Genomic DNA, 18,627 nt, shown 5'->3' with positions numbered 1-18,627 from the left:
TATAATAAATTTTTCATTCTTCTGTTTGAAATATATTTCTCATGGTTTGCTGGTAATCTGAAAGGCTTTGCATAGTAAATGGAACATGTTGAGCTTTTAATGTAAAAAATTGGGTCAAATTTATGAAAATAGGCATAATAATCATAGATAAAAATAAGTGAAGAAAAGTAAGGGGTACATTTCTTTTATAAAAACATTGCATTTGACATTCTATGTCTGGATTTTGTTGTTGCTGTTCTTGGTTTGTGTGTTTGTATTTGTGCAGGAAATTTTTAACCACTATCAAGATTCAGTTGTGTTGCAATTGCTGTCTCAGCTCATGGAGAACAAAGAATTTCTGGTACAACTCTAGTATGATTCTGATAATTGAGAGAACTTTGAAGGAAGGCCCACAGAAAGTAAGGTATATGTAAATCCCATCTGTACAATGGTTAACTCCCCAGACATTTCTGCATTCTGTTAAAATATCTCTGCAGTTTTTTATGCCAGAAAATCCCCACGTTTTGTTCTCATAGTATCTCAGTTTCAAATGAAAATAAAAAGTTTTTATTCAATGAGATCAGCTGGTTCCACTTGGACTATATCAGTCTGATGTAAAAAAAGGAAAAAAAAAAGAATATTCAACAATTATTTAGAGCAAAATAAACAAGATTTAGGATCATGTGTCCAATCATGGAAAGTTCTGATTTGCATCACAATGACTTCAACATTAATTGGTTTTAATTTCAGTTCAGATGTCATCACTTGGAACTACCAGGAATAAAATATAAAAATTAACTGATACAATGCAAAATTTTATGACTGGGCATTCTGAATGATTTTTGACAATATAAAGAAATGGAAAACCTTAGATATAGGAAAGTTTATCTATTAAATGTAAAATTGGAAGAAAAGACATGTTTCCTACATTCAAATTTCAATCCAGAAAAAAGAAGTTGCTGCAAAAATAAGTAATTGTTTATAATAAGTTATGTTTGCATCTGAGAAACAAAATACTAAACTATAGGAAACACACAATAATATGGACTTGGGGGAGAACAGATTTTTTTAAAAGCTCTTTAAAATTGCCAAAATAATTCATAGATCCATCTATAAAGATATGTAATGCCTCGATTTTCCCACAGAATGCCATCCTTATCAATGGTGCTTGAGAATACAAGTGGCTGAGTATAATATGCAGAACACTCTAATATAACTCCCTGCCAGCCAATCTTTCCTCTCCCTCCACATGTACTGCTAGGCACTCTTTTGAGAACTAAATGAGATAATAGATACACAATTGCTTTGTGAAAGGTCAGATGGTAGTCTAATTTACCTTGCTTTGCCACAGAGCTGGCCACTGCTAAGTAGCTTCTAAAGAGCATGATGGAGTACATTCTGCTTATATCATTATTTTGCCTCCTGACAACTCTTAATGATGATTGTAAGTACATATGCCTTTTAAAATGGAAGTGCATTGTCAATTTTATACTCAAATAAATCACCCCTTAGGCACGTGATCACTTCACTTGCCAATTTCTCAGATTTGTTTATTTCTCCTATTGAAATGGCTAGCTTTGCAAATTGTGTGCCAGGTGTACATGTACCAGGTTTTGAATAACTGACTTAAGTGTTACATTCCAGGAAACTTATGAATGCCCATCATTTCATTGTCAGCAGCACTGAGAGCTCCTTTCATTGGGCACTCTCCCACTAGAACTACCCTTTTCACTCCTGCTTTGTGAGTGGTTGCTCTGGGGCAGCTTCATGGGCATCCTATGGTGTACGGTTTTCCCCCTTGCAACCAGTTACCTTCTACTCTGTAACTCATCCAAATGCTTTTCCACCTACTCACAATAACATCGTGCATCTCCCCATCTCCACCCGTAGCCTGACATTTCACTACTCAGAGACGGCTTAATGCCATCTGCAAACTGGGAGAGTCAATTTAGAGAAGTTGTGAAAATGTAAAATATAATTGATCTTAGAATATTTCCAGTAGAACCTAGCTCTTAACCCTTTTATATCTGTTGTATATTCCATGGGAAGCAGATTTTTCTCTAAGTTTATTTGGTCGTTTGCTTCTTCTTCCTGTGACTTGAATAAAAGCTGTGGAAACCCTAGGTAATATAATTTTTGAAACACATTACTTGGTATCAAGCAACAAAGCTTCATACATTTCAAATTGATTTGTTTTCAAAAGTAACTTTAACACATGTATTTTATACACTTTAACACTTTTAAAGTATTTTATAATTAAAAGAGCGTATATTGAAGAAGATCTATTGCTAAATCAAGAATTGTTCTCAGTCTCTACATTTAACCCTGCAACAAACAGAGAGATCACTGTTACAAACTTCACTGCTGAAGTGGTAGAGTAGAGGTAATGTTAAGTTTCTTACCAGGTACACAAATGCAGTAAGAGATGAAACAACAATTTATATCCATGGTCTGAATACTTATCAGTTAAAATTAACATGACTGTAAGTACAATTTTTAATGTTTTTTTTTCTTTTTGACAATAATAAGGCATATATATCTTGCAAACATTCGAACAGCATGGAAGTGGACGAGGTAAAAAAAAAAAATTTATGAAAATTCTGTTTGACACACACAGAACTTTCAGACAGTAATTTAGGTGACTGTTGAAGTCAGATCAACCTTGGCATTCAATTTATTTTTATAATTTACCGGGTTGTTTAGAAAATAGGGCATCCTAACTCTCAGACAAATAGGGGTCCAACCTTGTATGGTATATGTGTGTGTATGTGTGTGTGTCTACACATGCACAGGTGTGAGTTACAAGAAAGAAAACCCAGTGCAGAGCTGAGACCATCTGAATCATTGACCTGCGTTTTCAAGTTCAAATACAGTCCCAGCGATGGTAAGAAAGATTTTTGCCTTAAGGCCTGCCCAAAAATGAATTAACCTGGCAGCAAAAGTCAATATGCTGGTGGTCTACAATGTATTAAAATTTAGGGCCGGGCGCGGTGGCTCAAGCCTGTAATCCCAGCACTTTGGGAGGCCGAGACGGGCGGATCATGAGGCCAGGAGATCGAGAGATGATCCCGGCTAACACGGTGAAACCCCGTCTCTACTAAAAAATACAAAAAAACTAGCCGGGCGAGGTGGCGGGCGCCTGTAGTCCCAGCTACTCGGGAGGCTGAGGCAGGAGAACAGCGTAAACCCGGGAGGCGGAGCTTGCAGTGAGCTGAGATCCGGCCACTGCACTCCAGCCTGGGTGACAGAGCAAGACTCCGTCTCAAAAAATAAAATAAAATAAATAAAATTTAGTATATAACACATTTGAATGTTTGCCTTAACAATTAATGCAGTTAAAATATTAAAGTGGGATCAAGTGTCAAGGGACCTCTCAAAACACCTTTAAGAGCTATCGTTCTGTGGAAAACAGTTTGAAAATCACCTCTCAAAACATCATGTTCACAACTGAAACCCTCTTATTTAAGAACTGTAATCCTTTCTAACCTTTGCCTAACCTGTAGATCTTCATATCAGATAGTCAGCAAGCATCAGATATCAAATGTGCATACACACACACACACGCATGCATACACACACACACACCCTTATTCCTCTGAATAATCTGTAGCCAATACAAACCCTAAACATATTGATATATATCAAATACATTTTAATTATTGGATCATAGAAAAACACAGGAAATTCCTAAGCCAGTGGCTCATGATGGACAATAGCAAAGGTAAGACTATCCTATGGAATAGATAATTTGTATGAAAGGAGGATATGACTAAAGTTGGAGATAAATAGCACATATCAGGTAATGAATTCAGTGTTAGTTGTTAATATTTTAATCCTTGATAATAGTACCCAAGATTGTCAAACTTCTATTTTTTATGAATACATTTTCTTAGTATAAACAAATGCTCAATTGGTGATGTTACCTTCAACACTTATACACCCATATACAGAATGGCTATTTTAAGGGAAGTCCAGTCTTGGAAATCATAAACTTGAATTCAGTGAGAAGCAGATATTATTCTTCCTGTGGCTTGAACTCAGAACTATGAATAAGTCCTTGAACTGAGCCTCTAAGTAGTTTTGCCAAATGATTAAGATCTGGTGAAGAAGCTACATTGATGAAGATAATATGAGGTATGCCAAAACATAAAAGGGAGATCAATCACTTCATATTTTTTAAATGTTTGCCTCACAAGAGTTGAGGGATTTAAGTTCCTCCTTTTGAATCCTGTTGTGTTTTTCTGGTAAGACTTAGTTCGGCTTTTATTATTAATTTCTATGGCTGTACAGAACGAACTGAAAAACTGAAAAAAAAAAAAAAAAAAAAAAAAAACCGGCACATAAGGAACTAATTTAACCCAGGGCCCAGTTAAGAATGAGGGAGGATCTTGGTTCTGTGCCATATGCAAAAGTGAGGGGCAATATTTAATTTTGCCTTTGTGCTATTTAATATGCCATCTAAAGTAGTCTTTTCAAATCACGGTTCTCAAGTGGGTCCTCCAGCTTGCTAGTGTTACACGAAGCAACCTGCAGAAAAGTACGAAAGACAAGTCACAGAGGGAAAAGACAGTTTTTAAAAGCTTAACTTGCACTGTAGAGATGTTAACTTGAAAAAGAATACTTTTACATTATGATGAGGCTTTTTTTTATAGCATTACCAAGAAAACTGTAGGAAGTCTGAGGAACCTTCACTCTTTAAAAGTAGTCGGTGAAATAAAAGATTTCGGGTGATGCAGATAGTTTTATGTACACAGCTGATTTCACATGTCACAAGGTTTAACAACGTTGAAAGAGGGAAATATAGATCCACGCTCCCTTATACAAAATTCTCAAAGTCAGATGTGTTTCAGAACTCAGAATTTTTCAGATTTTAAAAAGACAGTCTGGGTGCAGTGACTCATGCCTATAATTACAGCACTTTGGGAGGCCTAGGCAGGAGGATTGCTTGAGGTCAAGAGTTTGAGACTAAGCTGATCTTGAGTTCCATCTCTACAAAAATATTTAAAAATTAACTGGGGATGGTAGCACGTGTTTGTAGTCCTGGCTACTCAGGACCCTGAGGCAGGAGGATTGTTTGAGCCCAGGAGGTCAAGGCTGCAGTGAGCCATGATAGTGCCACTGCATTCCAGACTGGGCAATAGAGTGAGAACTTGTCTCAAAAAAAAAAAAATGTAAAACGATAATGTAGGATATATGTCATTTTTTATGTAACACCTATAGCAGTGTTTGTGGGGAGCAGCACTTAGTAATTAAACAGATCAATACAGCCAAAGGTACAAATATTCACTACAATGGAAGGAAGAGCATAAATAACCGCATTTCCATCATGTCATGGCATTTTGCCGACAAATCTGTTCTTAGGGCTTTCTGGATTTCAGAATTCTAGTTAAGAGATTGTGGACCATCATTGCCTAATGGTTTTCCAGGAAGGTATACACATCCACATTCCCTCCCGAAATTTACAGGTAGTTTCATGGAATGTCTTAGTCATCGCTGAATTAGTATCTAGCATGCTGCCTAACTCCTAGTGAAGAATTTTTTTAATTGAATTGCTTTAGTAAGAACATCATCATCAAGAAGATAACCAAAATAACATCCTGGGGGAAATACTCAGTCAAGAGTGACTTGAAAAAAATTAAAAACAAAAATATGAGGTTTTTTTCACACACTGCAATTTGGTTTTGGTTGAAGTAGAAGGCTAAAGTAAACAAGATCTGCGTTTCACACGGGATCAGGTCCCCAGGTATTTGGGAAACTATGCTCTCTGCAGTCAGTTACAGGTTCACACAGTCCATCCAATTTAAGAGTTAAAAAGGCCAACGTAAATGTGTTAGAAGTGTTTTTCATGCCTTCAGATGGCAATGCCAGGAGCTTACTGACATCAGGATACAAGCCAAGGATTCTTCTAGCCTGGAGCTTTGTGAGGTTTTACTGTAAACATAAACCTCATCAGCTAAAATCTATTTAAAAAAAAAAAAAAAGAACACTATGGAATTTTTTCTATCATATATCACCATAAAACAACAGTAATCTTTTCTGATTGGCCTTGATGATATTTGTCCAAGCAGTATCAGACTTTGTCTTGAAACATGTCTCAGAGAGCCAACCTCTTTTGGTCTAACACAAAACAGATTATGCATCCAGAATTCTCACTATGTACTTTCAAAAACGATTAGCTTTACCCACTCTCTTTGAAGGACTCTGGAGAGATGCCCTCCTCCTCGGTCTGGGGCCACTAGCACTCTCAAACCTGAGTGGTTGCTGGGCATGTTCCTTTACAGAGCCATATTCTGAAAGCGCATTTATCATCAGCTCTGGATTTTGACAAGGCCTAATGCATTTTCTCTGAAATCAAAATTCTTGTCTCTCAAAAATTATAAATATTTACAGGAGATAAAATGTTAATTCAGAGATTTATATGTGTTATTTGCCTTCCACAACTTACTCCTTTCAGACCATTTCTGTTACCCTACTGTCATGGTATTTCTAAACTAGCCATCTGCTTCATTCTGTTGTCACTTTTTCTTAGAAATCTCCTCCGGTTTCCCTTTTCATAAACAAAAAAGTTATTATTATTTTTTTTTCTTATCTCACTTCATGGCCCTTCATCCTCCACCTACCCCAGGTAAACCTGTGCTTCAGCTTCACCAAATTCCTTGCCTCTCTAAAAACACAACAGCCTTAATTTTGTACCTTAGTACATACTCATCTTGCTGTTTGTGATCTGTTCCACTCCTCAGTCAAACTCATTTTTATCCCCTAGGAAACAGTTCAAATGTCATCTTTGGAGGGAAACTTTTCCCATCCTCCTCCATCTGGGATCTTAAAACACTTTTTACATCCTTCTATACACCCTTAGTTTGTCCCTGTTATGTTAAATATTCTGTTGTATTTCTACCACTTCTTAGTATTCGTTATGCCTTCTCCTGAACATCTTATATTGACACACACAGTTTCAGTGCTCTATAAATATACCTTGATTACCAAAATTTAATACATTTTATGAATTAATAAGCAAATTTCTTTTGAGGAGGTTTCAGCTCACAACATACTGTTTAATAAGGAACTCCATGGAATCTCTTTTGAACAAATAAATATTTTTCTTTGTGAACACAATTTATGCTATGAGATAGTGTCATGTGATTTCTGTGCAAACAGTACTATCTGTCATAATAAAAAGATGTACAGATCTTTCTCAACAATTGTGTTTTGAAAAATCCTGATGCATGATGAAGAGTGATCCAAGTTCTAGGAAATGCCAGCAATTAGAGATTATGAGAATACCAAACACTTGTGATAACAGATTACCTTGAACATTGCTCTGGTGCCTTAAAAAACAGTAACAATTCATAAACTATATGGTGCCTTAAAAAACAGTAACAAAGAAACCAGCTAGACCCTGACTTCAAAGCAGAGCTACGCCCAGTGTCCTCGTGGTGCACATTAAGCCTGTACCTGGAGCAAAGGTGTGTTTCTCTTGGCTGTTTTCTACTGTCATAAGGCAGGATGCAGGACTCCCTGAGGTGCCATCCCATTCTGCCCACTCTCTCTGGTTTCTCAATATAAAGATTCAAATTTTCCTCTATCTCTGGAATATTGACTTATTGACTTCTTCATCTTCTATCATGGCACCAATGCTGCACTACCTTTATTACAGTGCCTTTATAAAATCTAGAAGTCAGGTACTGTTATTTCTCCAGTTTTGTTATTTTTCAAAATTGTCTTGGAAAATCTAGGTCATTTGCATTTTCTATAAATTTTAAAATCAACCTTTCAAGTTTGTTTTAAAGCCTTCTGGGATTTTGTTTTGTTTTGTTTTGTTTTGTTTTTTTGAGACGGTGTCTCAGTCTGTTGCCCAGGTTGGAGTGTAGTGGCGCGATCTCGGCTCATTGCAACATCCGCCTCCTGGGTTCAAGCAATTCTTCTGCCTCAGCCTCCTAAGTAGCTGGAATTACAGGCACACACCACCACACCTGGCTAATTTTTGTATATCTAGTAGAAGCGGGGTTTCACCACGTTGGCCAGGCTGGTCAGGAACTCCTGCCCTCAGGTGCTCTATCCACCTCTGCCTCTCAAAGTGCTAGGATTACAAGTGTGAGCCACCATGCCTGGCTACCCCTTCTCTTTTTTATCTTTCTGTGAATCACTACTGTCTATCCCTTCTTTGAAACTTCTTTTCCCCATTTAATTCCATGGGCAATATTTTCCTGGTTTTGCCCCCAACTCCTTTACAACAGCTGTAAAAGCTGGCATAATATTTCCTAAAATGTGTTCCAGAGAACACTACATCCTCAGGTTATTAATTGCCTAAAAAATACATATAACAATAATAAAATATAATAAGAAAGACATTCAAATGAGTTTGGGCAACACGAACTCAAGATTCTTTGCTGTGAAGTCTTTAATATATTAATGTGCATTATGTATTATTTGGCAAGGATTATGATATATGGCTTTTACCAAACATACTGGTTTTAAAAATCTTATCCACAGGGAGTTTTGCAGAAACATTCAGAAATGCTTTTCAAAACACCAAGATGGTGATATAATAACAAGTAATGGGGTATTAAAAATTGCCATGCCTAGCGGGAGGAATCTGAGTAATGCTGGTATCTTCCCATTCCTCAGCTTACTCATCTATTTTATTCTCCTACCATGTTTCCAATTTTTTCTGTAAAATTAGATTACATTTTGTTATGCAATATAATATTAATTCATAATTTATCATCTTTACTGAACTACACATCTCTATAACAGTTACAATGATCCTGAAATTTCAGCATCATATTATTTCACATGAGAGATATTTTCCTCTGAGCAGTTAATGAGATTACTTTTGGTTTATGATGTGTACTAAAAATAATTTTAGGAGCGAGAGCAGGGGTGAAAATGGTGTTAAGGAAAGCAAAATTACCTTAGATGAAAGCATAACTCTGAATTACAGAACTGTTCCAACCTTCCATTGTGTGGTCAGAGGGAAACACTGGACCTCAAAGTACCAATTATAGGTTACAGCTGGCCTGTTCAAGATGGCTAGAATTACTCTGCATTAAGGATACAGACAGAACATTGTGGTTAGACTTGGAGCTAGATATGCACTTAAAAAAACAGTTGGGTTAAACCAAACTCCCTCCACCTGAAAGGAGAGTGACTTCAAACTCAAGTGAAAGCATTAGTTCCCAGTTAACATGACAGAGTGGCCTGCCTAATCAATAATGAATTGCATTGAGTCCATGGGCCATTCTGCCTTCCTTGATCAATATGGTTTCTGACATCTTTATGGAGTGCTGCCAGAAGTGATGCTCCCTAACTCCCGGGGGAAAAATTGGCAAGAGACACCAAGGTCCACATTTAAAAAACCAAGAGAGTAGACACTATTACTCAGCATTTAAGAACCAAGGCAGGAGGGAGGAAGGAAACAAGCTGCCATTAATTTAATATTCTATTTTTCTGTGATGAAAATTAAACACAAGAGCATTTATGCTTGATAAATGAAGAGGGGTAACAGTTTATATTTTGTGTTCATTTAACATGTATTTAATGAATTTTCTACACTGGTTTTTAACATGGACTTTTTGACTCACATTTTGCTTACTACTTACTTGCAAAATAAATATGCTTTCAATTCAGTTTTAATATAGAAAAGTTAGGTATTTAAAACATGAAATGAATATTAAATCATTTATGTAGAATCAAAAATGTGAGGTACAACACAGAAGGAAATACAGTTTTTCCTTATAAGTATGTAAAGATATTTGACAGTTGTGCTGCCTGCTGGGGGTTTTAGAGCAATAAAATCTTTTCTACTATTTTTTGCATATTTAACCACAGTAAATGGCCCAGAGGTCAGCCTGCTCAGCTGCCATGGTATAGAATCTTACAACATCTCAGGAAGACAAAATACCTTTCTTTTTAAAATCCTTATTCACTGTGATTTTTATATGAAAGATGTTACCAAAGCATTGGGAGAGATTTCCATTGGAAAAGCTGATTATACATCTAGATCCTCAAAAGTATGCTTTAAGAAATTCATGGTTAAGGGATTAACATCTCAGAGCATGTGATGAACAATTTTATGAGTCAATTTGAATTGACTACCATACTCAGTTATTCAATTAAACACTAATCTTGGTGTTGCTGTGTAGGTATTTTGTAAATGTGATTAACATGTACAATCCTTGACTGTAAGTAAAGGAGATTAATCCTGATAATTTGGGTGAGCCACATCCAATCAGTTGAAAGGTTTTAAAAGAACTGAAGTTTTCATGTAAAAAAAAAAAAAAAAAAAAAAGAAATTCCACATGTGTACTACAGCCTCAGCTCCTGCCTGAGAGTTTCCAGCCTGTCCTATGGAGGACTTGCCTAGTTAACCCCCGTGATAAGCCAATTACTTGCAATAAACACAGACACACACTCACACACTATATATGCACATGTGTGTTTGCAATTATATTTTGTGTCTAAAATTGAAATACATGTATTTTCTTTCTGCTGAGAAATAATTGTACAATATAATTGTGTGTGTGTGTGTGTGTGTGTGTGTGTGTGTGTCACACTGGTTCTGTTTCTCTGGTGGAAGCCTAACTGACAGGGAGCACATACCATGTACCTTGTCCAGCACTTCTTCAAAGACACTTTTCCTGCTCATCCTGAAGTCTGCAGCCTGTCCTTCTCATCATTATCTAGCACAGCATCCTGTTTATTTTCTTCCTAAAAGTCATGATAATCTGCAAATTAAAAAATAGTTAACTATTTATTGTCTTTCTACATAACTGAAATAAAATTTTCTGAGATAAAGCACCCTCTCTCATTCACTGAAATATCCTCAGGATGTAACACAGTGCACGGATCATAGTAGGCGCTCAGTTTGTTGAATGAGTGCAACACAGAAGGCTTCTCACATTGAATCTTCATAAAGTCTCTGTCGTATGAGGCCTATTATCCCATTTTATATACCTCAGGAAAAATAAATGATTTGTCTCAAATCACACATCCGATAAATGATGGATCTGGAATTTTAAACCGAATTGTCCTATTTCCAAATTCATTCTGTTTCCCTTATAGTATATTGCTGATTTGGTCTTTTTACTGAACTTAAATCCTACAATGTATCAGACTCTCAAACACTATGCAAAACACCAAAAAGAATCATAAATAGTGTGATCAGAGATGCCTAGAAATAGCATTATTACTCAGCCACTTGCATGCCCATAGAAGAAGCAATTGTATGGGAGTTACTCCTGCTTGGGAGCATGGGAAGAGGCATCAGGAGAAGGATGCCTTTAGTGGGCCTTTAGTTTGTGGGCTGACATTCTGAAAATCAGTTTAGACCCAAGACAATATTGGCAAAGACCTAAGAATTTGCGGGTTAAGGATGTTTGAGGAATGGTGAAATTGAATCATTTTAGAGTGTGAGATATGTGAGATATGTGAGAGGGAGAGGATACATAGGTATCTATACTGGCTATGAAATGGGCTTAAAGTCTAGACTTAATCCTATGTGTAGTTGTGGTAGCTGTGGTAGGCCACGCAATGTGTTTGTTTCATATTGTAAATGTAAAATGTCACTTAAAGATCATTAGCGAGGTTGATCTTTGAAGGTGAAGAATTTTTTTTTTTTTTTTTTTTTTTGAGACGGAGTCTCGCTCGCTCTGTGGCCCAGGCTGGAGTGCAGTGGCACGATCTCGGCTCACTGCAAGCTCTGCTTCCTGGGTTCACGCCGTTCTCTTGCCTCAGTCTCCCGAGTAGCTGGGACTACAAGCGCCCGCCACCTCGCCCGGCTAATTTTTTGTATTTTTAGTAGAGACGGTGTTTCACCGTGTTAGCCAGGATGGTCTCGATATCCTGACCTTGTGATTCGCCTGCCTCGGCCTCCCAAAGTGCTGGGATTACAGGTGTGAGCCACCGCGCCCGGCCAAAGGTGAAGACATGAATAACCGTTTGGAGCAGAAGATAATTCTCGTGGGGCTCTTTTAGTGTGTTATTCCAGTCCTCCAAGAAACAGATACTGAGATAGGATTAAATATGCAGAAATTGCATTAGAGAACACAACTTTAAGAGAAAATGGGGACAGAGCTGGGAAATTTGAAAAAAAAAAAAAAAAATCCAGGTCTGATCCCTGGCAAAGGAAACATTGAGTAGACATGTTCTAAACTGCCAGACCATCTACAGAATGTTCAGCCACGCCGTCGGAAATCCTTGAGTGAACGCTAGCCATTAGAAGAGTTTGGAATCTTCCAGGAGGACCTGCTTTTGCCTTCCTGGCCTGGTCAGTAACTAACTGGTCTTGGCTTGTGGGAGGCATTGCAAAGCAGTATCTGTTCTCTTGCCAACAGTGCTACATGCTGTTGAACGTCTGTGAGACACACTCTGTACTTACACGCTTCACATGGTCTGTGCCCTTACAGAATTAAAGCACCTTTCTGCCATAATTAAAGCTTTATATTGGAATCTTCTTGAATATTGTTATTCACTTTTGGAAGTGGTAGGTGACTCTTCATGCAATTATTCCTCAACAGAAAACTAATAAATTTATTTCAAAATTACAAAGTTCTCTCATGGTGAAAAGCTGAGGGTGAGTTTCCATTTAATTGCTTATACTTGAAGATACATTCCTTCCCTTGCGATAGGAAGACAAGAACTGCCACATGGCAGCCTATGGAATGGGAAAGGAGAGATCTGGATAAGAGAGTGAGCACTTACTCAGCATCACGATCTCATCGAATTAAATCTTTTCATATTAGTCATTATTTGTGTGCCCATTTTACTAAGTAGAAACTGAGACTCAGCGAACCTCATATAACTAAAATGGATCAAAGTCAATAGTGGTTTTGTTCCCTCCTCTGTCCTATGCTGCTTTTAAATCCTTAATGTAAAGGGTGAGTGTGTCATTTGAGGGAAGGGGCGGAAGAAAGAGACTAATGGTTCACAAGACAGAATATCACTTCTTTCCTAGGTCAGTGCTGCTGCCTTTCACTAGGAGGGCAGTTTTGGAAGTCTGAACACAGAACCAGTGGGGAACGAATAGAAACTGGGTGAGCAGCACATAGGAGGTAACATGATTAAGAGGCTGCCCCAACAGCTATTGATCCAGCCTTGAGACAGTCTACCTCCTTCTCCTTCCCTGCAGATTGATGTAAATGGATTGAAAAATCTGAAGCTGCCTTTCAGATGTGTTTTCCCAGGAATCACCCCTGTGAATCTTCCATCTTCTGAGGTTCATTAGTGACTTATTACATTGGTTCATATCAATACAATATGACCTTCACACTTGTCTTTCATTCACTGGACAAATTCTTACCGCTTACTGGCTGATGTTCTGTGTGCTATGCTAAGGACCTGGGCAAGGCAGTCAGTAAGTCAGCCTTGGATCCTATCCTCGTAGAGGCTCTCCTTAAGTCACTATAGCAATTGTGCTTGCCAAAACTGGCTTGTAACTTTTTGTGCATTTATTTTACATTTTTGTGTAGCTATGTTACTTTGTGCAGTATGCGTTTTTGGAGAATATTAACAAGATTCACTATTTTTTTTTGCATTCCACCCTTCCCCCATTCGTACACACACACACACACACACACACATAAACACACACACTCCTAAAACTTATTCTCCAAACAGCTATGAAATTTGTCTTTCTCACTGTATCTGATAGTGACCATAAACTCCAGACCCCATAGTGTGACCTACAAAGTCCTTGTCTATGTGACTGTGGCCTGACTTTCTAGATTCATCTCTGGCCATTCCCCCTTCCACCTTATACTCTATGTCACACAAAGACACTCTAGATTCTTGCCAATTCTCTTTCCACAGAATGCCTTGCTTGCCTTTTTCATTAGGGAAACCCTCACTGACCCAATTCAAATGTCCCCTTTGTCTAAGAAGCCTTCACCCCATCCTCCAGGAAACAGCTCTTCTCTTCCACGATTTACATGTGTTATGGCACATGCTACGTTGTATTGCAGTAGTTTGCCTAACTACATTTCACCTTTTGTTTCTTGAGTTCTTATAAGAGACTACATATCTTGTTGTTTTTGAACTTTCAGGGCCTAGCGAAGTTCCTGAACCCTGGTAGGGAATGAATAAATAGCTAGTTAAATTGATTTAATTTGAAGTAAGACTGTGGTTAAGAAAACTTGATTTTGTTTGCTTGTGATGAGCATTAACCCCATGCAGAAATGTCATTTCACTAAATAAGGGTACCAGGTTCACATTTTTTGATGACCAAGCATTTAGATGAAAATCTAGTCAGGATAAGTCACCTTGGGATAAATTCAAATAGGCAATTCTCAACATTTTGTTAATTTTGGGGGCAATGACTGGACAACTAAAAAATAAAATATGATGAGTGACAGTGCTTAACATTTTAGCATTTCAAATGCTATATTTAATTTACCTCAAATCCAGGATTTGGACAAAAGTTGCAGTAGGGCTAAATTAAAGCCCCCACACTCTTTTAAAATAACTGAATGTAGTCCACTCCTGAGGCTGTTTATTTTTGCATGATATACAATGAAAACACTATAATTAAGAATGGGTAAACCCAGCTGTGCTTTGGGTTGATCAAATTTCTTAAAGTTGCTTTTTGACTATTTGGAGTCTGTGAAGACGAAAGTCTGTGTTTCCAAGAATTTTCCCTCAATTTTTAAATCAGTGTTTATTTTAAAAGAAGCATAATCCATATGGTTTTGATTCCTCCACACTTAACTCATCCAAGTGCAGTTTTGTAAGAACTATTTGAAGTCAAAAGCTTTTTAAAATTTTTATGAGCTTTTTTGTCTTTCCCACCCTCCACCCCCCTCAGAAAAGGAAGCAATACTTGCCAAGTGTAAACAAAGTTAATCACCAAACAGTTTTATATTCTAAAATAATGAAACTAGATTGGGTGCTGAATTTGACAAAACGGTTCTTTTATCCTCAGGGAAACTGTTGTCTGAGCTCACGGAGAGACTGCCTTCTCTGCAGGACAGTCCCAGGCGACACCAGCGTTGCATTATTAGATTCTCAGATCTTCACAGTAAAGCAGTTGTTGTTTTTCAGCTAGAGTTTACTCACAATGTCTTTACTTTGTCACAGAAGCCACCCAAGTACGATATTAAATGTCATGATTACCCAGAAAAGTTAGTGATAGCATATCTAAATGTTGATGCAATGTTGCATCTACGAATGAGCATCTCTCAGGGCTGTCAGACCTCAGCAGGAAATCAAAGAGGATAAAAAACACACGACCCTATGGAAGCTCTCAAAGACGCATCCAGAAGAGCCTTCAGCAAACTACAGCTCACAGACTAGAAACGGTCTGCCAACTGTGTTTGGAAATAAAGTTTTGTGAAATACAGCCACACCCCTACATATCACCCACGGCTGCTCTTGTGCTACAATGGCAAAATGGAATAGCTGTAACAGAAACCACATAGTGGGTAAAGCCTAAAATATTTACTACCTGGCTCTTTACAGAAAACCATCGCTGACTCCTGACCTAGGTGATCCATGGCTGAGAACTCTTAGATGTGCACGTCTGGAAATAACTCTCAAATGTCATATTCTGACATTAGATCAAGAATTAAGGGAAAATTTAAAATACATATATATATATACTTAGTGATTTTTGTAAAAGGCATTATTACAAAATAAATAAACATAGACCATTATAAATATATGCTATTTCTTGCACAAGTGAGAAATGAACAGTTGCTGAAAATGTCCCAACTTCTAAGTTCTCTATGATCAAACATTTTGAGGATTTTAAAAATACATACAATTCTCATAGCATTAAAGTATTCATGGTGGAGATCTCTTTGGCAAGGTAATTATTGTTTTCTTCTATTATCAATATAACAGAAAAATAGTAATCAGATTTCATAAACCTTACTTTGTGCTAGATACCTTTGCTGGGCTTTTTGTATGTGTGTGTATTATATTTAATTTTCACAAAAGTACTAATATACTTTTTAAGCTCCAGGGATCTTAGTTTCCTCTTTTGCAAAATGGGGATAATAGTGTTACTTGCCTCATAGGGCTATTTGGAGAATTAAAGAAATTAATGCATATAAGGTACTAAGGATAAGTCCTGTGCCATCTGCTAGACCCCAAAAGGAAGTGCTACAAACCAGCTGAGCTAGCAGAACCTAACTTATTAAACATACTGTAGTCAAGGTTAATACCATTCTAGACTTAGGATAGGAGAATCTCAGAATGGGAAATGTCAGGAAAAAAATGTATATATATATATAATTTTGGCTGATGGTTCTATTAGCAATCTTAAAAAGCAGGAGACTAATTAGGATTTAGCTGCTGATGACTTGAGAGTTATGGATTGATAGACACAGTAAGGCAAGGATATTTGTACAAGTATTAATGAATAAGTAAGTGGTTAGTCTTATAAAACAAGTTGTTTTAGTTCATTTATCTTCTAGGGACAATTATTTTCTGGCCTACATTTCTGTATTTCTTACTGGGTCCCAGAATCTTTTAACACAAAAACAGAAAAGTATGTTGGTTCAGTTTTCACATCAGATGTACTAAGTTCAAATATGTATTAGCAATTATCATTGTCATTTTTATCATCATTTTTTTACAGACGAGGTAGCTGAGACCTTGAAAGATTGGGAAATGTGCCCAAGGTCGTATAGTTTAGGTATTATAATTGCTAGCATTTTGTTCACATCTCAGGACATTCATGTTAGTGTGGAATTAACAAAGTCTGTACTGTAAGCATCTACTTGCTCCAATGAACCTTCTTCAGAAAAATGAGAAAAACTGCATACAGGAGAAATGTACTCTCTTGAAAGCAGTTGGGTTTGATGGAACTGAGGTGACATAGGAATGGCATGAGTAGCAATGAAAGAGTGATGGACGGGTGTCGTGGCTATCATATCAATTCTACCACCACCACCCCCTTCCAAAAAAAAAAAAAAAAAAAAACACAAAAAGCATGTCAACCAGGCAAAGTTTCGTTTATCAGACCTACTGCAATACAGGACAACATCACCTGTACGGTTAGTTCTGTCTTTGAAGGAGAAGGTCAGATCCAAATATCTATCAGGTTTGAGATCTGGTTATAATTGGTTTAAGGTGGGTCTTTCAGGATAGAAAATTGCTTGGGATTGGACGAGGTTTGTGGCATACAGTTGGCAGACACAGTGAGGCACGGGTCTTCAAGTAGTTCTGGTAAGTAAAATGTTTGATAAATGAGCTATTTGCCAGGTTAGCAATCTATTGTCCTGATAGCAGACGTGTTTGTTTAAATTAGCGAAATATTTGCCCAAATTGGTTTGACAAATTTCATGAAACAAATAGTAAAATTATTCATTGACCATATTCCTATCTGCTTTGGTGAGAATTCTCCTGGACCAAACACGTAAGTCATATTGACACAAGGAAGCTGAGTTATGCGTTCTAATAATTAAGATACGTGGATGTAGGTGGTTTCAGTTCTCAAATCAGACAAAGTGATGGATTATACTTGTGTTGATTCTCATTCCCAAGGTTATTTATTTTCAAAAGCCCTTTTGGTACACCAATCCTCTAATCAGGCAATTATCTGCATATTAAAAACCATAAAATATAATTAGGCTAAACAATGTTACTTAGGCCAACAACTGACTTATTATTGTTTATCTGCAACATTGTTAATTTACGACAACTTTATTGACACCTCTACCTCACAAAATGCAAGTGTCTCTTCCCCTAATCAACAAAAATTTACTGTTTTGTAATTTTGTGTCAACTGGGCTAAATCTCTTTCCAAAGCAAAATACTCCCTAGTCTTTCCATTTGAATATATCTCTGTCCTTTACTCAAGTAGTTGTCCTACCATATCTGCAGGTGATTGGTTCAAGGACAGTCACAGACACCAAACTCTGCAGATGATCAAGTCTCTTACATTAAATGACATGCTATTTGCATATAACCTACTCACATCCTCTCATATACTTTAAATCATCTCTGGATTACTTATAATACAATGTAAATGTAAATGCTATATAATAGTTGTTATACCGTATTTTCTATATTTATTATTTTTATTGTTGTATTGTTATTTTTTTTGAATATTTTAAATCCATAATTATTGAATCTGTGGATGTGGAACTCATGAATACAGAGGGCTGACTATATATATATATATGTGTGTGTGTGTGTATATATATATGTGTGTGTGTGTGTATATATATGTGTGTGTGTATATATATGTGTGTGTGTGTATATATATGTGTATGTGTGTGTGTATATATGTGTGTGTGTATATATATATGTGTGTGTATATATATGTGTGTGTGTGTGTGTATATATATGTGTGTGTGTGTGTATATATATGTGTACATATATATATATTTAATTTTTGTACCTTTTCATGGTAAAAGTTAGAAGGGATGATTTTTTTTTCATGGTGCAGCTGATCTACTTCTTAGAGTTTTACTTAGAGTTACTAAAGAAAAAAATGTAAAACATTGAACTATACAATTTTACCTGAGAAAGCAGATAATCAAAGCCCTGAAACTAACAGCTGTAAGACTCCACTGAGTTACATGGCAAAAAAGAAAAAATAATAATGCAAGCATTTTAGTCAACAGCTAAATAAATATCATATATTATATTAAAATATAATAAATATCATAAGAAGTAAGGAACGAAGAGGGGAGAAAGACAAAA

Source organism: Macaca mulatta, chromosome 11, assembly GCF_049350105.2.
Source record: "Macaca mulatta isolate MMU2019108-1 chromosome 11, T2T-MMU8v2.0, whole genome shotgun sequence".
NCBI classification, from domain to species: domain Eukaryota; kingdom Metazoa; phylum Chordata; class Mammalia; order Primates; family Cercopithecidae; genus Macaca; species Macaca mulatta.
The sequence above is the reverse complement of the archived record's forward strand: the minus strand, read 5'-3'. Positions refer to the sequence as shown.